General features: G+C 38.1%; 1 long non-coding RNA gene across 1 annotated transcript; it reads left to right on the top strand.

Annotated features, from left to right (window-relative positions):
• The first annotated feature begins 304 nt into the window (after positions 1-304).
• LOC117071179 lies at positions 305-16,944 on the top strand. Its single transcript, XR_004432180.1, has 3 exons — positions 305-375; positions 14,135-14,212; positions 15,501-16,944. It is a non-coding gene; the product is annotated as an uncharacterized LOC117071179 (long non-coding RNA).
• Positions 16,945-27,531: the final 10,587 nt, after the last annotated feature.

The raw sequence follows: 27,531 nt of genomic DNA, 5'->3' as shown, positions 1-27,531 counted from the left end.
ACTTTGCCTTTCCATCACCTTTAGATAAAGTTCAAAATCTTTTCATGATTTCTAAGGCTTAAGTTATGCTACTGCCCTCTCACACTCCAGTCACCTGGGCTTATTTTTCCAATCCTCCAAGCTCAATGCCACCACTTCCTGGACTACATACATGGACAGTAAACCATCCTTGTAAACTGGCATTACTGATACATAAAATTGCAAATAATGTATTGCCTCAGATCTAAGTCACATTTTAAAAATGAGTGCATGACATCATATGTATGAGGGTGCCTCTAAATCACCCAGTGGCAGCTCAGGAATATTGGAACTACGACTGCGGCTTCCTCTCCATATGCAGAATGCTGCGCCTCTTGGGGTTGCTGGTACTCTAAGGTAAACACTGAGGAGGGGGCTTTGGCACACAGCTGGTGAGCTCTGCCTTTTTGAGAGCTTTAGTAATGGTTTTGCCCTGAGCAATTTTCCATGGGATTAGTGGGGTTTGGAACCAGTTGTTGTTTTCTGAGGACACACTGGAGTAAAAACACACAAAAATATAATTCTTGGGGATAGATTCATTGAGAGCTTGGCATTTGCCCCATAAGAACTAGAAAGTATATTTGAAATCCGAGACTGTATTGTGCTAATAGAGGCATATTGAACACATTTGTGTATTTCTTTAAAAGGAGCATAATGGCACTGTTTATTATTCTTTGTCTGAATCACATTTTAAGGTGACTTTTCATTTGCTCTCTATTTTTCTTTATTTGAGTCAGTAATTGGACACAGCAATTCTTTTGTAGCTAAGGCTTCCTCTATCAATAGGCAACTGTGTCTGAATGTCATTTACTTTCAAACCAAAAAAAGGCATCAAGCACTTTGTCTAGCAATGAGAGCAAAATTTGGTTAAAATGTTGGCAATCGTTCCTACCACTAAACGCATTCTCTGTATGAATTATAGGGGAGAAAGCCAGAAAATAGCAGAGAGAGCACATAGTTCAGGAGATCTTTTTGAGCTGAGACAGTAGTCATTGAGTGTCCTGTTATTTCTTGATGGACTGGGTATTTTAAAATGTAAAAGCCTCCATAGGTCACCTAATTCATTCGCTGGATCCTAAAATGTTTTAGGAAGGAAAAGTACCATTGAAAGAGAAACTATGACTTAATAAAGCTTTCATAGCCTTTAAAATGTCTCTATTCCATATGGATATTGTATATCTGAGGTGTGGTATGTGATCAAATAAATAAAAAGCGATGTTTAAAATGGTACTTCCTTGGTGCGTTCATCAGTTTGGCCTATCAGACTAGGGAAGAGATCAAAAATTGATCAAATGGCCATATTATTTTATCACTTTCATTATACAAGGGTAGATGCATTTTATTATCTGTTTCAACATTTTCAATGGCCAAAGCAGGATATTTGCATGAATTATGATTAATAATTACTCTGCACTGGCCACAGATTGGTAAATATGTCAAATAGAAAGTGATTTTTTCCCAAAATTACCACTCAGGAAAGAGGGAATTGTATTATATTCAAATCATTTCAAAACTTGTACCGCGATTACATTATTTTGAACAACAAATTAGCTACTCAGGAGGCTGAGGCAGGAGAATTGCTTGAACCCGGAAGGTGGAGGTTGCAGTGAGCCAAGATTATGCCATTGCACTTCAGCCTAGGCGACAGAGCAAGAGACTCTGACTCAAAAAAAAAAAAAAAAAAAGAGAGAGAGAAATAAACATTAACTTAAAATGATCTCAATAAAGTCTAGTATTCAGTGCTTATATAGGTTATCTGTTGGAATTCCCTGAAAGACAACACAAATTTAGCAAAATATCACAGTGCTTATAGAAGCACATTTTTAAAAATTCATTTTTTAAAAAAGGTAATAGACTCACATGGTACAACAGTCAAACTATTTAAAACAGTATACAGTAAAACAAAGAAAATCTCCCTCCCACTCTTGTCTTCCAAACATCCAGTTCCCTTCCCTGGAGACAACTGATGTGAACATATACACACCATAGTAGAGATCTTTAAAAATCATACAGTCATGGTTAGGTTTGTATACACGGGATGAATGGAAACATCAAATGTCCTAATGTCCTGAAAATGGGTTGCTTGGGGCTTGGAACTGAATTTCTAGGATATCCTACAATGATCCCAAAAGTGCAGTATCACACATATCAGATGGAAGTGAGGAATGTGCCTGAAACAGCTGTGCTAGAAGATATGAACTCCTACTGCTTATAAATTGTGCACAGTGAAATTATTCATTCACTACTCTTTTTTTTTTTTTTGAGACGGAGTCTCACTCTGTCACCCAGGCTGGAGAGCAGTGGTGTGATCTTGGCTTACTGCAAATTCCACTTCCCAGATTCAAACAATTCTCCTGCCTCAGCCTCCTGAGTAGCTGGGATTACAGGCACACGCCACCACATCTGGCTAATTTTTGTATTTTTAGTAGAGACGGGGTTTCACCATGTTGATCAGGCTGCTCTTGACCTCCTGACCTTGTGATCTGCCTGCCTCAGCCTCCCAAAGTGCTGGGATTACAGGTGTGAGCCACTGCGCCTGGCCTCATTCACTTCTTAACTAAATACACTGAAAAACTACTGTGTGTCAGGCACTGCAATAAGTATCAGAAATAAAATTGTAAACAAAAATGACATATGACCTGACCTCATGAAGCTTTCTTTTTAAAGGAGTTGTCTAAAATAAGTTAGAAATTTAAAAGATTGAGGGAAAAGCTCTGAACATGGGCAAAAATATTAAAAATCTATATAAAGAGTTGCAAACCCCTTGGTGCAACAACATTGTCATTCTTTAAAACATTAGTAATTATTATTTCTTTAACTAAGTTGTCATTTGGATTAAAGTACTGGGCCATCTAGCATAGTTTTAGCCAAGCTGCTATTTTGGCCCAATCATTTAGAGCTATTCAAACGTAAGGCATTATTACAAATAACTTTAGTTTATATTCTTTTTCTCCTCTGTATAGCTTCTTACACATTTTCAGCCTTCATGATATTGTATTATAATTTAGGTAATCTGCTTCTCTTTCCCTATGCAATGGGGCAATGTTTAGTCATCTTAGTATTTCCAGCTTTTATCGTATCAACATACCTGTCACGTAACACTTAATAACCATTGGCTGAAAGAGTGAATAAGTGGATAATAATACTAAAAATTGCAAATAATACTAAAAACTGTGTTTTGTGATCTCACTAGTCACAAAGGATGCCTTTTTGCTGTTTAGTCAAGTTGCTTCTGGTCTCATTCTCCTTGGAATAGGTGATCTAAATGGAATGCCTTTATTTCTCACAACTAATGAGCCATCCAGTCTCTGTTCATTGCTATGATTTTTTAAGTATACATTTGCAGGGGATTCAGTAACCATTTGGAAATGTAATTATCATGTTTTCCAGCTACACAAATACATAAGGGATAGATTTATTTATGTGCTTAGGTATATAATACATGTCATGTTTTTATTATTTTTTTTTTCACCTACAATTTTCCCTTTTTCGGCAAACATTTCTGGGGCAAAGAAGGTTAGATTCTATTTTTAGTCACTGTCCATCAAAGGGAACCTGGAGCAAATGTGCATATACACCAGAGCACCGTTCTCACAGGCCCTAGGTAATGACTCACTATTGTTTACAAGAGGATTTTCCCTCATGTGAAGCAGGTGTTGAAACATTTGGACAGTTCTCTAAAAATCTTAGTGAAATGCAGTGAGTGTGAATCAGCAGTCTGCATGTTTTTTTAAAGTGTTTTTGATCCTCTGAGCCACCTTCAACTTGCAGAGTAACCTTTTCTTCATGTTTCCATTGACCTATTGTCCCCTCCTGACTTGTCACCTTCACTCAAACATCACATGCTACACCCAACCAATGATCCTCACCTCGGTTTATCAGCATCTCTCCCTTTTAGTATACGTCCAGTTCCCCAAACTTCCCAACAAATTCCACCACTGAGTGAAGATGAAGTGGCCATTTCTCTTGGCCACTGTGCAGTCTGAGCGTGCTGCCCTGGGGTGTTTTCTGTATGTGGTGTCACTTCTTAGTGAATCACAGAATCATAGGAGTGGGCAGGTGGGGAGCAAGTAGGCCCTCAAGAAAATGAAGATTTGTTACAGCTAAATTCCTCTTGGCCAACTCCAGACTAAATCACTGCAGTATCGTATATGTCCATTCTCACACTGCTAACAAAGACACACCCAAGACTGGGTAATTTATAAAGAAACATAGATGTAAGGGACTCACAGTTCCACATGACTGGAGAAGCCTCACAATCATGGCAGAAGGGGAAGCAAACATACCCTTCTTCACATGGTGGCAGGCAAGGGGGGAAACCCTTATAAAACCATCAGATCTCAGGAGAACTCACTCACTATCACGAGAACAGTAGCATGGGGGTAACTGCCCCCATGATTCAATCACCTCCCGCCAGGTCCCTCCTATGACACGTGGGGATTATAGGAACTATAATTCAAGATGAGATTTAGGTGAGGACATGGCCAAACCGTATCAAGCAAGTAATGATAGGACTTTTAAAAAAGAACGAAATACTAGTATTGTTTTGCAGTGTTTCCTGGAAGCACAATGTATTCTGCACTTCTCTCCTTGACTGTCTTACTCTTTTTATAAGTTTATATAATACCACTGAAGCTCATCATCAAAATTTGCTTTGATGGTTAGAATATGATGTTAAATAAGAAAACAGGGGAAATATAACAAATCATTCTACTTCAGAAGGTCACCCCAATTCTCTAAATCCTTGTCTGTGTATTCTGGCAAGTCCTCCAAAAGCAGTGGAAAAATCAATAATTGGTGGCCCGAGAAGAGATATACTTGCAACAATTAAAAAATCTGAAAATACCAAGCCTTGATCAGGATATGAAGCAACTAGAATTCTCATTCTTGGCTTGTAAGCATGTCAGTGGGTGCTGTCACTTTGAAACATAGTTTGGTGTTGTCTAATAGAGTTGAATATAACATACATTCTCTGTGACTCAGCAATCTCACATTCAGGTATATCCTCCAGAGCCATGTAAGCATATTTGTGCCAAGGTTTCCAGACAAGAGCCTTCATTGCACCAATTCTTAGTAGTAGTCCCAAACTAGAAATAACCCACATATCCAATCCTAATGGAATAATTAGGATAGATCATTTATTTTGGTATATGAACATAATGGAAATGAATGAACTGCATCTACCTGCAACAAAATGAAAGCATTTAAGAACATAATGTTGAGTGGGAAGACCCAGAAAAGAGACTTAATGTGATACCATTTCTGTAACTTTAATTCATCTAAAACTCAGCAGTATTGTTTAGAGAGGCGTACGTGAATGGTCAAGTTTACAAAAATTAGCACTTGAGAGGAAATATTTTGGGAGAATTGGAAGGAAATACCCTCACAGAAGATAAGGTAGTGGTTACTTAACAAAAGAGAGTTATGATAAGGGAGGATTTCAAGGAGAGTTTCCAGGGTGCTGAACTGATAATGTCCTATTTCATGATCAGATACTAGAAACACAGGCTTTATCTTTATATTTATTAAACTTCTATATTACTCTACATTATTCTCAGCGTTCTATTTTCAACTTAAAAATCAAAAAGAAATGTGGAAGCCAATGCTGGTTTAAGCAGGGCGAGGTGGTGGACTCTGAAGAATGGATTGAAGCATGATTCACTCCCCTGCGGAGGACTCCCTGTTGGCTATTTCAGCGGAGGAATCTCAGCTAATGAATCCCCAGAAGTCCCTTGACTAAAGAAAGCTTCCATGTGTCTCAAAATATATCAACCCTAACATCTACTAAGTTTGGGGGTGATATGGTTTGGCTGTGCCCCCTTGCAAATCTCATTTCAAATTGTAATCTGAATTGTAATCTCTATGTGTTGAGGGAGGAACCTGGTGGGAGGTGACTGGATCATGGGACAATTTCCCTCATGCTGTTCTTGTGATAGTGAGTGAATTCCCACGAGATCTGGTTGTTTGATAAGTGTTTGGGGCTCCCCCTTTCTCTCTCTCTCTGTGTCTCTTTCTCTCCTGCCACCAGGTAAGATGTGCCTTGCTTCTCTTTCACCTTCCGCCATGATTGTACGTTTCCTGAGGCCCCTCCAGTCACGCAGACCCTCACAATTAAACCTCTTTTGTTTAAAAATTACCCTGTCTCAGGTAGTATCTGTATAGTATTGTGAGAACGAACTAACACAAGCGGGCTAACAGTCAAATTCACGTGTTTTCCAGTTTGCTTGCCATCATCATCTCCCACCAGAAAAGATATTCTGGTTGACAACAGTAATAAGAGACCAGGAGTGAACTTGACTGCCATAAAACACCTCTGGGCTCTCTCTTCCCTATGGCAAAAAAATTATGGGGACTTAGTAGAGAAACGTCAGTAAAAAATATCTACTTGTTAATCCTTGATCTTAAGTCATTGCTAATATCTTTTAAGTAAATTGCTATGCATATTTATATATAAGTGTAGATATTTCTAGTTTGTATATTTCAACTCCTGTATTTGGGGACACGCATGACATTTCTTGTTGCATTCCTTAGCAGAGTATATAGCTAGGTATATTTTAGAAGTCTTAATGTAAATTAATCTTTACTCTCAGATAACACATTTGCTCAGAAAACAAGCAAAAAAACTTTGAGTAGAAGATATCTAGTGGTTGTTGGCCATAGCTGATTTGACTGCTCTCCTGTGGTTTTGCAGAAAGCTTTCATGTATTCAGCATACAAATTGTGTGACCAGCTCAAGTAGGCAAAAGTGGCCAGGGCCAAATAACTGAATCTGTTTACTTTGTGTGAGTACTGGTGACCATTTATAAATTTAATTAATAACTTGATGTCTAATTTTATAGTTTGTTAATAAGAAGAAGACATATACACACTTATACTCACCATTGATGAATAATTTAGGGAAAGATCTCCTTTCCTTCCCTTTGGGTAATATGTAAAACTAATACATGGCTCCTAATTTTGAAAAAAAAAAACAACAACAAAAAAACAGATTTCCAAGAAAATATCCAAGATACCATTCTTGCTCTTCTTTTGTTGACAGAATGATCCAGAATTCTTATATGGTTAAAGAACTGGTCCACAGTCAACCTGTCATTCCAGCACATGCCCCAGGCCTCTGTCTCCAAGGATTTCTTCATGCTTTTGCTTCCACCTTAATTCTTTCTCACCCTTCCCTGGCAAGTTCAAATTCTACTAATCTTTCAATGTCCTTCAATGCTCAGGTCGAATGTGTTTGAATTCATGAAGACATCTCTCTTCCTACTAGTTGGAAATAAATGTATTCTCTTTTTCATTTCTATAGCACTTTGGCTAACTCTCATATAATCACTTTTATGTTTTATCTGCCCTATTAGATTGCGTCATTGAAGTCAATGACTATGTCTTTTTCTTTCTTGATCTTCAAAGCGCCTTACACATAGTAAGTGCTGAAGAATGTTTGCTGAGCGAATGATTAAGCCAAAGATGTATCTGAAATGAGTAGGAGTATGTACCCTATGAAGATGAAATCATGACCCAGCATAAAGCTAAATCCACAATCATGAAACTGAACTATGGTTCTGGAGGTCAATGTGACCTGTGGACACTATTGTTGAGTTCATCCTTGTGAACTGTAAAATCTGTATTTGCCCTTATTTCCTGGCACACAGCTCCTAAAATCCTTGGAATCTCTAAGGTGATGAGTGTTTTTTGTGTACTAATGAGATGACTGGTGACTTGGACCCCCTAGGTAGCTTCAGGATGAGGGCTGGTCACTGGAAAGACTAAGGCATTATTAGAGGGTTGGGATTTTCAGCTCCACTCCCCAAGGGGTTGAAGGTCGAGTTGACACCAATGACCAATGATATAATCAATCATAGCTAAGTAATGAGACCTTCATAAAGACCCAGAAGAACAGGATTCAATTGAGCTTCCAGAGAGATGAACATGTAGAGGCTCCTGGAGGGTGGCACACCTGGAGAGGGCATGGAAGTTCCTTGCCTCTTCTCCCATACCTCACCCTGAGTATCTTTTTCATCTGGCTGTTCGTTTATATCCTTTGTGATATTCTCTCTAACGAATGGGTTAATATTGGCAAAGTGTTCTCCTGAGTTCTGTGAGACTCTAGAAAATTAATTGAACCCAAGAAGGGGGTCTGTGGAACCTGATTTATAGCTGGTTGGTCAGAAGTACAGGTGGAAACCTGTGCCTGCAAGTGGGACCTGAAGTAGGAGGCAGTCATAGCAGACTAAGCCCTTAACCCGTGGGATCAGATGCTATCTCCAGGTAAATAGTGCCAGAGTTGAATTGAATTAGAAGACACTTAGCTGATGTCTGCTGGAGGGTCTGCCACAGAACTGGTTGCTGGTGAAAATAAATGCTCACTCATTTTGATGACAAGAGGTGATCTATATTGAGATACAGAGTAGGAAAAACGCTGGTTCTTTCTTTGTCGCAGTTGATGTCGGAAGTGTGATGAGTATGACTGTGTAAGAAAAGAAAAACCACTTTTGGGTTTTTCTTATTTCTTACAATCATTTTCACAGGATCATTCTTTTGTTGACATGTTTCAGCCACATCTAGTAGATGCCCTTGTTTCTGTCCTGCCTTCATTGGGCTTTCTCTAGTTAATAGAGTTCTTCTCACTTATGACTTTGGTTCACATGTGGTTTTGGTTTGTCACAGCCCTGTGAGCCTTGACTCTGTCTCATAACATCTTCCCTTGACCTTTCTCTTCCAATGTGTAAACACATTTTGTATTTCTTGTTTCTTAATTCAAATTTAATTGACAGGGAGAATTTGGTTAAAATAGCCCTATTGGAACTAAGCCATGAAAAACAGGTAACAGGTGTGTTTGTAGTTTTGCCACCTTAGGACATCTCCTCCCTCAGAATCTCATCAACAGGGTCAGGAGCTGTGGGAGGTGTTGGTGGTGTGAGCAAGCTGTACGTAATAATCATCTCTAGCCCAATCCTCAAATATAGACATCCAGTCCAGACTCATTTCTGAGCCTGAGTTCTGATTTCCTATGGCCCATTGGACCTTTTCTCCTATGTGTTGTAGAGCTGTCTCAGTAGCAGTATGTCTAAGACTGACTTCATTATGGTTACCACTCAAAAAATGGACTCTATTTTTTTGTTCTCTATTTTGGCACCAGAACAGCCTCAGTCTTTATACCAAGCTTTCCTCCTTTTTCAGACACCATTACTTAAAAAAATACTTTGTAAGTTCTGGGATACATGTGCAGAACGTGCATGTTTGTTATATACGTGTACATGTGCCATGGTGGTTTGCTGCACCCATCAACCTGTAACATACATTAGGACACCATTACTTTTTAAGGGAAAGGTCCTTGTTGATGTTCATAATGTTCCAGAACAAACAGTGAGTAATTGTTATTAGATGTTTTAAAGTGAGAAAATCAATATAGCCAATAAAATAAATTAAGGACTATTTCAACAACCACATGTTTTTGACTAAATAAAAATACAAATTCTATAGTTCACATACCTTATAAGTGGAAAACTATTTCAAAACAATCTTGAAATAAGTTCTGTTCAAGGGACTGGGGTTTGTTTTGTTTTGTTGTTCAGTTTGACAATAGCATGTCAGCTCATTAACTCTCTTGAAAATGTAATTTAAATGAAGCACAATGCTAATGAAAAGGATTGATCCTTTATACCCCTCAAAATTTTTGTATAAAATTATAGCTGTGAAAACCATTTATTTTGAGAGTAGGTTGACACTTCCAGGAGTTTTCCAGCTAAAGTCAGTCTTGACAATTTGCAAGTTACCATATATGAGCAAGAACTGTAAGCAAATTATTAACACTTAATTTTTGAAAACAACCAGTCTGCAACTGAGGATAAAGACTGTGTCCATGTCCCTCTAAGACATGCAAATTTCTTATTTTTATTGAGTACATTCTGGAATGAATGTGTACCTTGAATTGCGCCCAATACATTCAATAGCAAAAATCCAGCACGTTTATCCAAGGTCAATATCTGCTTTCAGTTCCAGAACAGCATCAGAGTTAACATTTTCATCACTATTTTTTGACGCTTTTGAGAGCAATTGTGGGTTCCATGGGATTTCAGGAAAGCTGAAAGTGTAAGAGATTTATTTAGGCATTAATCCTTCTCAAGCTAGGTCAAATAAAATCACAATCTAAAAATTTTGAAATATTATAATAGAAATCAAGCTATCACTAAGAACAGAGATTGATTTTGAATTTAGACAAAATGATAGCATCATTCAGAACAAGGACTCAGAAGAAGAGCTAGGGTGAGGCTAAGCATCAAAGCTTGGGTATGTTTATTATTGAATGAAAGTGATATTGTTTTGAAGGCGGTTAGATTCTCCACTGGCAGAGGTTCAGATCGGTATATTCAAGTCAGAGGTGCACAGGAAGAACACCATTGTTTCTCAAAAGTGTAGTCCATCACCTGAAGAAAATATCAGACAAGAGTGCTTAACCAAAATTAATTAATTAATTAAAATGTCCACTCAAATTCTACACTAGGAATCTGCACTTCAATTTTCCCAGAATTGTCTAATGCATGTAAAACAAACATGAGGTTAGGTACTAGGTTAGGTGAACCTTGGGACAGATCTGTTGAGCTTTCTGGATTATTGTAGCTCAGGAATGTCAGGGGCAGGCAGATAAGCAAATATTAAAGCTACAAAATTTAAAAGATAATGGAAATTGTAAAACTCAAGGTTTGGAGAGACAATTACCTTTTAACGAAAATTGTAAAACTGCAATAATTGGAGAGACAATTTCCTTTTAAAGATGTTTGCTTTGATAGGTATAAATAACACTTGTCATCACATGTGATACCTGCATGCCACTGCCACGTATTCCCTAGAAAACACTGATGATTGATTTCTATCCAAAGCACGAAGGAGAACAGTGTTATTTTGGGAAGGTGGTTTCATAGATCTGGTTTTGAACCAGTAGTCTGAGTGTCCCAAGTCTCCTCCAAGAGACACATTAGGCAGAAGACAATTTCATCAGTCTCTCACAAAACCACCTCCGTTAGAGTGTATGGCCACTTGGATATGTGTCTTTATTAAAGGTCACTGGAAGAAACAATGTTAGGGGCTCCAAGATATTCCAAAATTTTGCCCAAAATACATGTGAAGCTGTGGGATCTAGAGTTTAAGTGGTGGTTCTCAAAGTGTGATCTGGATTCCTGAGACTTTTTGAGGGATAAACCACGTCAAAACTATTTTCATAGGAACACTAAGATGTTATTTGCGTTTCACTCTCATTCTCTCCAGAGTGCAGAGCAGAATTTTTCAAAGGCTACATGGCCTGGTATGTCATCACTTTGACAGCAATGGAATAATGCTTTGATATTCTTGTGTTTTCTAGGATTTTCTAAAGTAGTAGGTTCAAGGTATATGTGCATGTTCAAATATTAACTCTATTTTTTCTCAGCATTTTTTCTGTGCTGTTATGGTATTTCTTTGGCTATGATCTCTGTATCCTCATTATCATCCAATAAATTGTTATTTTGAAATCCTGAAGTTTTCTTTGTATGCAAAAACACATCAAGAATAAACTTTGTTGTCTTAGTTGGTAATAGTACTTTTGAATTGTTTTTGTAACATTTTCTAAATTTTTAAATTTATATAAAACATATTTTAGAATTTTATAAGATCTTATTTTAAAATGAATGAATGATATACTATAAATAAATCTATATTTAGTGGTAGATTAGTGAGTTAAACTAAAAGACTCACTTTCTCAACCCATGGTTGTACCACCTATGTCTCGATATGTTGAAAAAGATGAAACTGTCATATCCTAGGGTTCTCTTGACTCATGGAAGGAAGGAATAGATTCCAAGAAAACCAGCAAATAAGAAATAAAATATGATAAAAGCTGTCTTTCCAAAGTAATAACTTACTTCAGACCACTCTTGAGTATAAAAAGAAAAAAAAAAGAATTTACTTTTTGTGTTTCGTGCAACAGTACCCTTTAGAATAATATTATGGTGCCAATTAAGTTGCAGCATCATTTTGAATTAAATAAGCAGGAGCGGGAGGGTAGGGGGAGTTGGAATTTTTTTTTTTTTTTTTTTTTTGACAGAGTCTGGCTCTGTCACCCAGGCTGGAGTGCAGTGGCACGATCTCGACTCACTGCAACCTCCGCCTCCCGGGTTCAAGTGATTCTCCTGCCTCAGCCTGCCGAGTAGCTGGGACTACAGGCGTCTGCCACCACGCCTGGCTAATTTTTTGTACTTTTAGGAGAGACAGGGTTTCACCGTGTTAGCCAGGATCGTCTCGATCTCCTGACACAGTGATCCGCCCACCTCAGCCCCCCAAAGTGCTGGGATTACAGGAGTGAGCCACCATGCCCAGCCAGGAATTGGATATTTTAAAAATAGACAAGCACTCTCTAGAGACCAAAAAAAGTTATAACTTTTCAAACTAGATGTGAAAAAGCCACTGAGGTATTTAAAGGCTAAGTTAGGCTAAGTTACATGTTGCATTGACTGAAGGAGCACACATGGTAGCTGAGACACCAGTAAAGCCTTGTATTGTTTACCTTGCCGAGTGCCTGCTGCATAAAAAGTTAGTAAAAGGAATTTCGACAGTGACATTTTTCAGGAATAGAGAAACACGTGCCATTACAGTTTTAGTTGTAAACATGAAGACTATGTTAATATATCATCTGCAGCATCAGAAAGAATAGCTAATGGATGCTAGGTTTAATACCTAGGTGACGAGATGCTCTGTGCTGTGAACCACTGTGGCACATGTTTACCTACATAACAAACTGGCACATCCTGCATATGTACCCCTGAACTTAAAATAAAAATTGGGGAAAAATATATTATCTACAGAATTGTATTTTGTCTTATAGATGAGTGAATCTACTGACAGTATTAAACTTGCGTTTTGCTTGTATTTGACCAGGGTGAGCATCAACTCATTGTTGAAGATTTTCTTTTATATGAATGGTTGGCAACAAACGCAAGTGGCTCTGAAATTTTCAAATTGTTGAATAATTCTTTTGAATCTCATGGTTTATCCTGAAACAACCTAAGAATGTCCTTAATGAAGCTGTAACATTAGCATTAATTACTTTTCATTATTAGTGAAATTATCAATTATATTCATCCAGACCTTAAGTCCACATCTTCTTACTGATCTAGGGTTTTCTCATGCTGGCTCTTCCATCTACTGCTTCTCAGAAACTCTATCCCTGACAAGCTCTTGATTTCTGTTTACTCAATTCATCTCCCTGATTTGTAAGTTTCTTACCTTTAAAATACACAAGCTAACTTCTGTCTCACAGAATTATGGTGGGGATAAAAGAAGACAAACATGTGACTTTTTTATGTCACTAGGCAATTTAAAAGTATAAAAGTATTATTATAGCATATTCTTTTAAAATCTGAACTAATCTTAGGGTCCCATCAGGCAGTAGAATTGAACCCTTGAAGTCCTTTATCCTTCCATCTAACTGGATTTACATAGTTTCATACTCAAAGATTCTGATCATAGTCAGAAATTAGATAGTAATTCCATGCATTCTACACTCTGCCTTCTATAAATAAATTGTTTCCAAGATGGCTCAAGAATGTATTTGCTATGTCTCTGGCCTGCCAATATCCCTCATCTCTACTTTATTCTAACTCTGTAACAGTTTTGAGGTGAAAAAGATAATCAATACTATTTATCTGCTTGGGGAGTTTTAGTATATTAATACTTTCCCAATAATGCAATTTATGTGGCTTTTCCTCTTTATTCAAATCCAAATTAATACTTAGCAGAAAGATTTTATTATCAAAACTCTGGCTTTTTATGCAAATTATACCTTATTTCCATGGCCTTGCCTATAAATACATTCATCCTTTTGGAAGTAACTCTTTGGTTATCTGAATTGTCTATACTATACTTCTTGACTCATGCTTTCCCAAGGATTCCATCACACGTTAACTCTTCTTTCTCCTGTTACTCTGCTGATGACCCTTGGTTGTTTTTTTTTTTTTTTTTTGCAGGCTCCTCTTCCTGTGCCCTTTGTTCAGTGTATTGTCAGTGTCATCAGACCTTGCAAAGTGCCTGTGAAGTAGTCATCATCTCCATCTTCAAGAATAAACTGAAGTTTGTTCCTTTTAATCAATAGGCACATGCTAAATGCTGAAGATATGATGATAAACAACAACAAACATGGTCTCTGCTCTGATACAACTTAGAATTTCTGGTGAGATATGAACATTAATCAATAATCACCAAAAAAGCCAGAATATAATTGCACACAGAAATAAATGCAGTGAAGGCAACATGCATGGTTCAATAAGAATGTATTAGCAAGGAGCCTGTCCTAGATTTGGGGAGGAGGAATAAGGAGTGAGGAAAGATTACACTGAAGACACTGACATTTGAAAAAAGACTGAAGGCTGGGCACAGTGGCTCATGCCTGTAATCCCAGCACTTTGGGAGGCCAAGGCAGGCAGATCACGAGGTCAGGAGATCGAGACCATCCTGGGCAACATGGTGAAACCTTGTCTCTACTAAAATACAAAAAATTAGCTGGGCATGGTGGCGCATGCCTGTAATCCCAGCTACTCGGGAGGCTGAGGCAGGGGAATCACTTGAACCCGGGAGGTGGAGGTGGCAGTGAGCTGAGATCACACCACTGCACTCCAGCCTGGTGACTGGTGACAGAGCCAGACTCTGTCTTAAAAAAAAAAAAAAAAGGGCCAGCGCAGTGGCTCACACCTGTAATCCCAGAATTTTGTGAGGCCCAGGTGGGCGGATCACCTGAGGTCGGGAGTTTGAAATCAGCCTGACCAACATGGAGAGACCCGGTCTCTACTAAAAATACAAAATTAGTCAGGCATGGTGGCACGCGTAGGTAATCCCAGCTACTCAGGAGGCTGAGGCAGGAGAATCGCTTGAACCCAGGAGGCAGAGGTTGCAGTGAGCCGAGATTGAGCCATTGTACTCCAGCCTGGGCAACAAGAGTGAAACTCTGTCTCAAAAAAAAAAAAAAAAAAAAGGGAAAAAGAAAAAAGAGTGAAATGAGAGAGCGTCAGTGGGTTTTATGTATTTAGGGATTTGAGGATTCAGTAAATCATTTAAATCTTCCCAAACATCCCAATTTCAATTCTCAGGGTCTGTTTCCCAATCAATTCCATAATTTTCGCTGGTTGTGAATTCATAAATTTATATAAATTCTTTAAATTCAGTCTGCAGTATAATTCATCGATCTATACGATCAAATGTTGTTTGGTTTATGGCCGGAACAGCCTTGTGGATACAAGAGAAAATGTATTATCTTAGGAAAGTATAAAAGGCTCCTGACTTTTTGACAGAGATTTTACCCAAAGATTTAAAACCTTGAGCTCACTATTGCTTTATTGTAAGCTCTCTGACGTGATTAGAAGCAGCCATTCTACCCTAAAGCCCTTGTGTTCCTCAGTATCTTCAGAATTTTTGTTGTCAGAAGCCACTCCCTTTGCTCAGACTTTGTACTTCTTTCCATGCAGCTGCAGCTGAAATTTAAGGCCACTTCGCCCCTGCTTGCCATGGGTCATCAGCATCCCATCCTGTCATGCGAACCAGGTCCTCACTTCCTTAAAACTCAACTACAAATTGGATTATATTAAAATTAAGAAACCCTGTTCATCAAAAAAACACCATTAGGAGAGTGTAAAGGAAATCCTCAGAGTGAAAGAAGATATTTGCACCAAATATAACCAATAAAGAGTTTGTGTCTTACTAGTCTGTAAGAAAAAGACAGATAACCAAGGAGTGAAATGATCAAGAAACTTGGTCACTTCAGAAAAGAGAATTTACAAATATCAGACCACTGTATGGAAAGATGCTCTACCTCATTAGACATCAGAGAAATGCAAATTCAAACTATGATGAGCTATCACTACATACCCATCAGAATGACTAAAATTTTGAAAGAAAGACACAAGCTCAAAAGACTGTGGCTTGATAGGAGTCAGCAAGGATACAGCACAATTAGGATTTTCATACACTGATGGGAAAAGTGTAACTTGGTATGATCACCTCAGAAAACTCTGGTATTACTTCCTAATGCTGAATATAAACATATTCTATGCCCTAGAAATTTCACTTCTACATATACATAGATCCATATACAAATATGCACCAAAAGGCATCTACAAAAGAGTACATTTCAGCATTATTCATAATAGTCAAGCAGTAAAAACAGCCTAAATGTCCATCAATGGTATAATGACTAGGAAAATACTGTGATGTGGTCATACAAAGGACTACTATACAGCAACGACAATTAATATGGCCATATACAATGTTGGTCAACGTGATATTGAGAAAAAGAAGCTAATCACAATAGAGTATACATAATGCATGAGTTCCTTTATATAAAGTTTAAAAGGCAAACCTATCTTTGGTATCAGAGGTCAAGAGAGTACCTCTTGGGAAGAGATAGACAGCCCAGAGAGAAGTGCTTCTGGGTACTGGTAATGTTCTATTCTGTGGCCTGGGTCATGGTTACTTGGGAATTTGGGGACTCCTAAATTTATTTGTTTATTTAGTTATTGTATTTTTTGACTGGCTCAGGTAACCAATCCGAGATTCTCATTTCCTTGATGATTTGTTGCTTGCAATTACTTCCCCTAACACTTACCAATTCGATGAAAACAGAACTTACCCTGGCTAATTGAAGCATAAAGAGATTTGTAGAAAACATCGGGCAACGCGTAGGAACTCCAGGAGGGCTGGAGAACCAAGCTAGGATGTTACACAGACAGGAACAATGCAACTGGGACTGCCTCTGCTGCCTGTGGTTTGCCACAGTTTCCTGTGAAGACTCTAGGTGCTGCTGCCAACAAGCCTGCCTGGCATTCAAACTCCTGGTCGTGGACTTCTGCCTCATGGTGCTCACTTCTGCCTCCAACTCTTGCATTAGTCTTGATGGATGAAATCTAGGTTATATGTCTGCTTCTCATTTGAAAGGGAACCTGGAAAATACAGGAGCTCTACTTTGAGCACGAATAACTCACAATGTGAGAAATAACAAACCAGTAAGTTGTTGCTCAAAAGTTTCTGGGCACTAAAAAAAACATATTCCTGTTACAATTGTACCAGCAATGTTTTCCCAAACTTTCTAGAACTGATAAGTCTGGTGCTACTAAACATTTATAAAATGTAGTTGATATACTTTAGATATTTGTTCCTGCCCAAATCTTATGTTGAAATGTAATCCCCAGTGTTGGAGGTGGGACCTGGTGGGAGGTGTTTGGATCATTGGGGTGGATCCCTCATGAATGGTTTGGGCTATCCCCTTGGTGATGAGTGAGCTCTCACTGAGTTCACACAAAATCTGGTCATTTAGAAGCGTTTGGCAACTCCCCTCCCACTCTCTTTCACTCTCAGTCACTCCTGCTTTTGCCATGTGACATGCCTGCTCCCCCGTCACCTTCCACCATGATTGTAAGCTTCTTGAGGCCTCTCTAGAAGCAGAGCAGGTGCCAGCACCAAGCTTCCTGTACAGCCTGAAGAGCCATGAGTCAATTAAACCTCTTTTCTTTAGAAATTACTCAGTCTAATATATAGCAACACAATAATAGCTTAATATATTAGTCAAGGAAAAACACTTATAAATTCTTTTTATAAAGCCTATATAATGTTAAAAATCAATACCTTGTTAACTTCCCCCACAAAAATCTCATTAATATCAAAGCAAAAATCCTGAACAAAATACTACCAAGTGAAATCTAGCAATGCATTTTAAATATAATTATACCATGACTAAGCAAGTATATTACAAGAGTGGAAGAAAAGTTTAATAATGAAATATCTTTCAATATAATTCATCATATTAACTAGTTAAAAGAGAAAGATGATATAATTTCTCAATAGAAGCCTACTACATGGCATTTAATAAAATTTAATTCTCACTTCTGAATTTAAAAAAAAAACTGGAAGAAACATTTCATATAATAGATATTTGTGGGGTTCAGGATGCAGCTTTCTTTCTCCTTTCTTTTGTCAACAGCAATCCAAATGTCCTTGAACTGTACCTATCCTCTTTTCAGGCCACACACTTTGGTTAGGGCTGAGTTAATTCAGGCCCAGGATGATGTTCCAACTCTTCAGGGTATAGGATCTTTTGTTTTCCACAGGACTTGAACCTAGGAGGCTATAGGCTGAGCAATATAGTATGCCATGTTGCTCTTGCCTCAAACCTGAACTAGAACCATTAGAATGTAATTCTCATGAAGCCAGGTACTTTAGTTGTCTTGTTGGCAACTATATTTCTAGCACTAAAAGAGTAGTTCCTGGCACATAGTAGGTACCTGATAAATATTTTCTGAATGAATGAATGATTGAAGCCACAATTGAGGTACCTTAAGCTAAATTATGAAAAATATCTGGATTTCATTGTCACTTGAGACCCTAAATCAAGCTGCATCAATCGTATGATATTTCAGTTACAGGAGCCATATTCTATTTTTGCTCAGATCAATTTGGATGAGCGTTTTGGATATTTGCACCCAAAAAGGCCCTAACTGAAGCACTGTCTTAACATGATGTTGTAAAGCATATGAAGTCTATTCTCCCTAATTTATTGAATACATTCAATGTAGTCCCCAACAAAATTCAAGCAGGTTTTAATTGGTTCAAGACTCAACAAAACGTCACTAAAATTTATTTGAAATTATAAATATGTGATTAAAATTGTTTTTATTGCTATAGGTTTTTTGGGGAACAAGTGGTATTTGGTTACATTAGTAAGTTCTTTAGTGGTGATTTGTGAGATTTTGGTGCACACATCAAGCGAGCATATACACTGAACCCAATTTGTAGTCTTTTATCCCCCCAACCCTTCCCCCTGAGTCCCTGAAGTTCATTGTATCATTCTTACGCTTTTGCATCCTCATAGCTTGGCTCCCACTCATGATTGAGAACATACGATGTTTGGTTTTCCATTCCTGAGTTACTTCACTTAGACTAATATTCTCCAGTTCCATCAAGGTTGCTTTGAATGCTATTAATTCATTCCTTTTCATGGCTGAGTAGTATTCCATTGTATACATATACCATGGTTTCTTTATCTACTCATTGATTGATGGGTATTTGGGCTGGTTCCATATTTTTATAATGTGAGTTATGCTGCTATTAACATGCATATGTAAGTATCTTTTTCATATAATGACCTTTTTTCCTCTGGGTAGATACCCAGTAGTGGGATTGCTGCATCAAGTGGTAGTTCTACATTTAGTTCTTTAAGGAATCTCTACACTGTTTTCCATAGTGGTTGTACTAGTTTACTTTCCCACCAGCAGTGTAGAAGTGTTCCCTTTTCACTGCATCCACACCAACATCTAATATTTTTAGATTTTTTGATTATGGCCATTCTTGTAGGAGTAAGGTAGCATTGCATTGTCGCTTTGATTTGCATTTCCCTGATCATTAGTGAAGTTGAGCATTTTTTTCATATGTTTGTTGGCCATTTGTAAATCTTCTTTTGGGAATTGTCTATTAATGTCCTTAGCCCACTTTTTGATAAAATTATTTGTTTTATCAAAATTCCTTTGAGTCCTTTATCAGATGTATAATTGTGTAAGAATAGTCAGGATCTTCCTGAAGAAAAAAAAGAATGTAGGAAGAATCTTATCTTTAGCTCCATCATATATAAAACATAATAAAAAGTGAAAGTAACTAAAATATTGTATTATTGACACCAGATAGACAGATTGTCTGATAGAGTAGAGTCCCAAAGTAGACCCGATTCTACCAATGAAAAGAAGAAGAGAATGGAGATATTGCTATTTTTGTAATTTCTTTATACTTTGCTCAGTATTGACTGGCTCATTACCATGAAGGTGGGAGCCATGGCTACATCTCTCTTCACTGCATACCCAGAAACCAACACTGTGTTTGGCAGGTAGGAAGATGTAAACATTTGTTGTCTGACTGAACAAACGTTAGGGAGTAGTTCATGTATTGCTTGAGGGCCACCCAGCTTAACAGTAAACAGTGGTTGGTGATTCAAACAATAGTTTCTTAGGAGAAATACATATCATTTATTAAATCATAAAGAGTCTCATTCAAATCATGATGGAAAAATTGATTATTCAATAATATACTATTTTGAAATATTAAAGATAGATTTACACTCTACTTCTCATGCTTAAATAAACTCATATTGTCTTATAATAGCAAAGACACTGGGAAGAACTTAATCTCTATCAATAAGGCACTAATTAAATTTTTAAAACATACTTAGGGAGATGTCCAAGACAAATTAATATGCATAAAAGCTAATTGCAGAATACTAAACAAAGTATTCTTTCTTTAGTATAAAATCAATCTATCTTATTTATAGTAATATATGAGCAAAAAAACTTCAAAAACAATATTCAATGCACAGCATGATCTAAAATTAGGTGAAGTCAACATGTGGATGAGGAGATCATAGTCGAAATTTTAAATTTTTTCCCACTAAGCATTATAGCACTTTAATGTTTGAAATAAAGAACACAGTTGGAAAAAAAATAAAAGGAAATGTTTAGGACCTAGCAGTTAGATAGCAATTGAATTCAAGCCAAGTGTACAGATAGGAGTGTCTGAAATGGCTTTCCCCCTTATGATGATGATATATTTGGAAAAGTCTGGTGGGGTGTTTCTAAGGAAACTTAGCAGTAAAGTCCAAAACCGTCATCTCCATCAAAAAAAGGGAGTAGGTCTCTGCGTTATGGGAAGATAAAAAGGGGAAGTGAATTGAATATTACATTAATAACAAAAGTAAACATCTTTGTTTAAAACAACAACAGTCCTGCAGCTATTGAATCTCAGCAGACAGAACCAGACGAGAACAGGACTAACTGCTCAGATAAGACCCTGCCAAGAGTGAAAGTATCAGCAAAAGGAAATGTATGCTAGTCTAAAACTCAATTAATTTCATCAGGGGTATCACTGAAAACAAATTATCATGTCCGATAACACAAAACCCTCGCAAGCCAAAGGACACAGATAACACTCAAGTTCAAAGGCTTATAGTTTACTTTGTTTTTAGTAAGCTACATTTTCTCTAAACATAACAGGAATAATTAAAGGATGTTTCCTGTGCTGTTTCTGATATTAATTAAAGCTGTCCAGTGGTACCGATATGAGAACAATAGTGATAGAGTCAGCCAGTTTCATGTGAACTGCTTGTTGCAAATCAACTGAGGAATTTGCTTTTTGGTAGTAGCTCAATCTCACTTGTTCATGTTTGGAGTTAGAGCAATGCAAAGCGTGTCCTTTTTCTTGACAATTGCCTTTCTATCTTCTTGTAGTGAGATTAGGAAATGAGCCAAGTGAAAGCTTGGTATCTGCACAAGCACAGATGGACGTTGCTCTGTAGGTGGTTGAACTCTTTCCACAGTAGCCGTTGGCTTGTGCACATCTGATTACCATTGTTTGGTTGCTCAAATGTGATTGTTTTTGCTTTTGCTTTTTGATTTGTTAAAGAAAAATGTAGAGTTGAGGAAACAGCTCAGGAATGAAGGCTGTGGCTCTGTGTTCTCACTCCCAAATATGACTCACATCTCTAATGAGGCTTGGGGCCAGCCACTTAACTCCTATGGCTCAATGTCTTTCTCCATAAAACAGAAATGGTAGCACCAAATGAGCAGCAGTGGTGTTTTTGAAATGATCGAATGAGTGGGAAGGAATCTGAGAAAAAATACATATCTTTATCTATAAAAGGGAAATAAAGATTGCTACATGATAAATCGTCGTCAAGGAAGAAAAATATCTCTAGTGGACAGCTTTAAAAATAGAACAAATTTTTATTTCTCTGGGGTGGTCCTAAAGGATCTGAAGACAAATATTGGAACTAGATAATCTTACCAGGTCTCTTCCAGTCCTATGACTTCATAATGCCAAATCCTGAAAGATTATCTGTGCTGTATCTACTAAAATAGACATCATTCTAGTCATTAAAGAATAATAATGTACCACGGTTCTTGTGTGTTTTACAAATTGAGCAAAATTGCTGAACTATGAAAAAAGTTTTAAATCTCAACTCCTATAGCTCTTACAAACCTCAGGGAAGTTCTAAAATCTTGACTTACAAAAATGAATTTTAGGAAAGAAAATGGATTACCATATTTCCATTAAAATTCTAAAGGACCCCAAAGACCTTGAGAAGGAAAGATACAAAAACTGCCTTCAAAAACTGCAAGCAGTAGCAACAACAAAAAATAGCCACCAAAAAAATCCCACAAATAAAATAATTTAATGAACATATGGATTTTTGTAACTGTTGAAGCTTGCTGCCAATTTTGTAGTTAATATTTCTGAAAGTCAGAATATGCTGATCACTACGTGTTTATAAAAACATTCTCAATAGTAAAGACAAAAGATTGCACTTTAGCACATTTACTGAGCACGTGGACAATTATGTCAGACTCTTACTTCACTTAAAAAGGAGAGTAAAGGAGGAAGCCTCTCTTGTAGTTTTATGTGATCTGTTTCAATACCTTAGGACTCCTGACGTAAGTGCTTTCTGTATGAACAGCTCACCAACATAGAAACAAATGAAAATAGTCCTTTAAGTATTTAGTAATTGTAAAAATATTTGAGAAGATAAAAACGTGGGATTTTTTCATGATATTTTCCAATGACAGCTGGAAATATGATTTTTCTTTACTTCAGGAAACTAAAACCTCTGGGATTTTTCAAATGTTTATTTTGGACAAAGATTATGAAAACATTCAGTATTTACCCTGGTGCCATTTGAAGCTCGTGTTTTGGGCCTGAGACATCGTTTGGGCCTGAGAAGTGCTCAAATTTTCATTTCAGTTGGTGTAGCTTTGACTTGGAGCAAAACGTTACCTGTCATAGACTCACACTGTGGAGAAGAGCTCAAGGCATGAATTAGTATCTTTAAAAATGTGTTCTTTCAAGCTCATGATCCTTTGGGGAGATCTGAAAGTCAAGAATTTAAGATCTTTCCTAAATAAAGGGGTTCTGGTACATCTGGAAGACACATTTTTTCTCTCTCTCTCTTCTTTAAGAGAGACACTGGGACTGGGTGTAGTGGCTCACGCCTGTAATCCCAGCACTTCAGGAGGCCAAAGTGGGTGGATCACTTGAGCCCATGAGTTCAAGACCAGCCTGGACAACATGGCAAGACCCTGTCTCTACAAAACATACAAAAAATTAGCCAGGTGTGGTGGCACATGTCTGTAGTCCCAGCCACTCAGGAAGCTGAGGTGGGAGGATAGATTGAGCCCAGGAGGTTGAGGCTGCAGTGAGCGTGATTGCACCATGGCACTCTGGCCTGGGTGACAAGAGTGAGACCCTGTCTCAAAAAATAATAATAATAAAATAAAAAAAAAAAGGAGAGAGATAGAGAGAGAGACACTGAAAGTGAAGCTGAATCTACCCATTGGGAGACCAGGAGAGCTCTTTGGTTTCCATCCTCTATCTTCTCTAACCAGGATGAATATCAGGAGACATGCAGCCTCTAATGATTATATAGAGTAAGATGGTGTTGATATAATAGATCTTCCTTCAGCTCTGCTCTCAAGAGCTACACCTATTCTTTTTCTCTTTCCTGGCATGGGGATGGGTGCTTTTCTTCACTCGCTTTATGGCAAGTCTTGCAGAAGTAGCTCATGTCTCTGGTTCCCCTACTTCACTCCCGTGTTTTTTCACCTGGTTAAAGTTATGGGTGCACAACCATTTCTGCATTTTAAACCAATTTCCTACTCTCGATGCAGGTAATAATAAAGTGGGTTTGGGAAGGCGAAGATTTAGGCATGAAAGCCAGCTAATGTGGACAAAGCAGAGTGAGGACAGGGAGTCAACTGGAAATATCTGTGGAGGAGTGAGCATTTCCTGAGCCTGAGGAGAGAGAACTTTCCACAAGAGGGTCTGGCCTGGTCTGTGTCTGCCCAGAAATCTTCTAATGGAGCTCAGAAGAAGGTTGCTTTGATATGTGACAAGCAGAGTGTGCCCATTTTGGTTCTCTTTGCAGGAGACCTGGCCCAGCAGGCTGTCTGGTATAGCATGAGGTTCCCCGTCTCTAGAGCATATAGGCAGCAGCCAGATACCTACCAGCTCAGATGGGGGAGAGATGGACATTGTAGTTCTTCACTGTCATTTTAACCTAAATCATAATATCCTCCTGAAATGATAAAGTAGCTGCAAACAACATCAAAACCTGGTAATATTAACATGATTTTTAGCCAAGGAGCCATGTCTTCAAAAGAAAATGTGTGTGGAAACTCAATATACAAAACAGCTAAAAGTCAAGCTATTCTAGGTTTGTGGTGGGACGGGGACCTGAGACTCCACTCAATTGCAACCTCTGCTGCCCTCCTTAAGAACCTGTCCTCAGAGAATCCTATGAAAATTATTGCTATAACCAAACACCTCTGCTTTTGAGTTCACACACACCTAGCATATCACATACTCACAGATAGATGCTTCTTCCCCCTTGTAAGAAATGCAATGCCAGGTTTCAATGTTCCTGTGACCTGCACAGAAAACAGTCCATGGATTGTGCCCACTTGCTCACAAATGCTTTCTAAGTGCTTATTATGTGCCAGGCACTGTTGTAGTTGCAGGGCTACAATGATGTGTCAGTAGCCATGATCCCTGTCCATATGGAAATATACTGCACCATGAAGCTTCAGAGAAATGATAAAGTAGCTGCAAAACACATCAGTATCCCCATTCCTGTTCTCCTTCTTCTTTGGCCTTTGTCTTCTCTAGCCCATTCCTTTCCAATTTTCCAACCTTTAGGTCATTATGGTATCGTTGGTTTCACTTGACTATTTGAATACTCCAGGTAAATTCTTGAACAATAAAGCTCACATTGGAGGGGGAGATTGAACATGTCGCAAGTCATCTGAAAAATCCTGCAAGTTTTAGTCCACTATGATGGTGTGACATGGTTCACAAAAAGCTCTAGGCTGCATGAACAGGAGCATCATTCCTGATCCAGTGAACCTCCAGTCTTGCTCTCTTCTCTCTTTCCAGATCACATCCAGGGGCCAGGACCAGTGCTGTGAGCCACTGGATGAAGACATTGACCAACTAGAAAGCATCCACAGAGGTCAAGTAGGACCATAGGAAATCCAGATTCCATTTAAACAAGAATGCCTTAAAGAAGTGAGAATATTTAGCCTGAGTGAGACAAAATACTCTTACTCTGTGTGTGATCAGAAGAGGAGAAAGGAGGTCAAAGTTACATCAATGTGATCAGTAACCATTTGATAGAGCTATCGTGCTCGAGAGGGAACAGTTTGATTTATACGTTTGACAAAGTGGAGCCAGGATCAATATGTGAACATTAAAGGAAAGAATATTTGGGCTCAATATTTGGGCTCAATATTTTGGGCTCAATATTTTGGGCTCAATAATTTGGGCTCAATAAGGAGGACTTTCCCAATAATTACAATGTTCCAAACTTGAAATGGGGTGTCTCAAAAAGGAGTGCCCTGTTACTGAAAACATTCAGGTTAGGACTAGATAACCATCAATTAGGGTGATATAATGAGATTCCTGTGACTGTTCCAACAAGCATCTGGTGTGCACCAGTCTTATATTTTAAGAGACACTGAAAGCAAAGAGAAATACTTCCTCCCTCAAAGAGCTCAGGGTTTGAAGAGACTGACATGTAAACAAACTGATAATGGTAATTTGGTATAACATATGCAATTTGGAGTAACATGTGCAAAGGAACGTGGGCCAAATTTTAACTAGTAGAGAGAGAAAAGCTGATGGTCTGCTAGGGGTAGGAGGAGGCTGAGGCTGAGAATGGAACTAGAGAGGATTTTAGGGAGAGGGTAATGTTGAGCAGATTTGAAGGTATGTAGGAGTTTTTTTGTGGACCCTATTGTTCAATTAATGCCAGTCAATAAGGAGAACACTCAGGATAAGTGGGGCAGGGGTTGGGGGTTGCAAAAGACATGGGGGTAGAAACAGCATGGCTTATCAGGGACCCAAGTGGTTTGAAAGATCTTGAGCATAAGGCAGTGGGAAAGGGAAGAGAGGGGAAGTGGCAGGAGATCAAGAAGATGGGAGGCCAAGAAACAGAATGCCTTTGATCTTGAACAAGGGCTTCTCTCATGGAGATGAGAGGAAATGCATAGCAATGTGGAGAGAGTAAGGGCTGGTCAGTAAGATAAATATGGCTGGTGACAACATATTTCTCAGTGAATAACTGATCAGCATAAGAGGAATGAAGTTGTGTAGGGGTCTCATGGAGACTATCCTAAAGAGTTAGCATAATTGTGGGCAATGTGAAAGAAAGGCAAAATAATTGATAGATAGCATCAAGGACCGAAAGGGAAAATATTAAAATTCATAGCATCAGTCCACACAGGCCTCTGATTTTCTTTAGGAGCATTCAGATGTGTGGGAGGTCAGAGGAGATGGGCTCTAAGGTCTTTTCTAAGTTCAAGATTCCCAGATTCCATGCCTTGCCATTATTCCCTCTTGGGCATATGGGATATTTTGTAATGGCTTTAAATATATATATATATATATGTATATATATACCATATAATTGCCAAGGAAAATGATGTAATTAAATGATTTTTAGTATATTCACAGAATTGTGTTAGTATCACCATAATCAATTTTGGAAAATTACTCCCAAAAAAGTCCTGTACAGGCACGCCTCATTTTATTGTGCTTTGCTTTACTGTGTTTCACAGATACTGTGTTTTTTACAAATTGAAGGTTTGTGGCAACCCTGTGTCAAGCAAGTCTTTCAGTGCCATTTTGCTAACAGTATGTGCTCACTTTGTGTCTCTGTCACATTTTGGCAATTCTTGCAATATTTCTAACATTTTCATTATTATTATATGTTATGGTGTTGCGATCAGTGATCTTTGATGTTACTGTTGTGATTGTTTTGGGGCACCATGAACTGTGCCCATATAGATGGAAAACTTAACTGATAAATGTTGTCTGCCTTCTGACTGTTTCATCAGCTGGCTCTTCCTCCATCTCTCTCTCCCTCTTCTTGCACCTCCTATTCTTTGAGATACAATAATATCGCAATTACACCAATTTAATAACTCTACAAAGGACTTTATGTGTTCAAGCAAAAGGAAGAGTCACAAGTCTGACACTTGAAATAGAAAGCTAGAAATGATTAAGCTTAGTGAGGAAGTCATGTATAATGCTGAAAGCTGAGATAGCCAAAAGCTAGAAATCTTGAGCCAAACAGTTAGCCAAGTTATGAATGCAAAGGAAAAATTCTTGAAGGAAATTAAAAGTGCTATTCTAGTGAACACATGAACAGTAAGAAAGTCAAATAGCATTATTGCTAAAATAAAGAAAGTTTGAGTAGTCTGGATAAAAGATCAAACCAGCCCCAACATTCCCTTAAGCCAAAGCCTAATTGAGAACAAGGCCAAAACTCTTAAATTCCCTGAAGGCTGAGAGAGGTGAGGAAGCTACAGAAGAAGAGCTGGAAGCTAGCAGAGATTCACAAAGTTTAAGAAGCCATCTCCATAACATAAAAGTGCAAGGTGAAGCAGCAAGTGCTGATGTAGAAGCTGTAGCAAA

The sequence above is a fragment of the Trachypithecus francoisi genome, unplaced genomic scaffold, assembly GCF_009764315.1.
Source record: "Trachypithecus francoisi isolate TF-2019V2 unplaced genomic scaffold, Tfra_2.0 Lachesis_group3, whole genome shotgun sequence".
In the NCBI taxonomy this organism is placed as follows: Eukaryota; Metazoa; Chordata; class Mammalia; order Primates; family Cercopithecidae; genus Trachypithecus; species Trachypithecus francoisi.
This window is presented reverse-complemented; position numbering and strand designations above follow the sequence as displayed.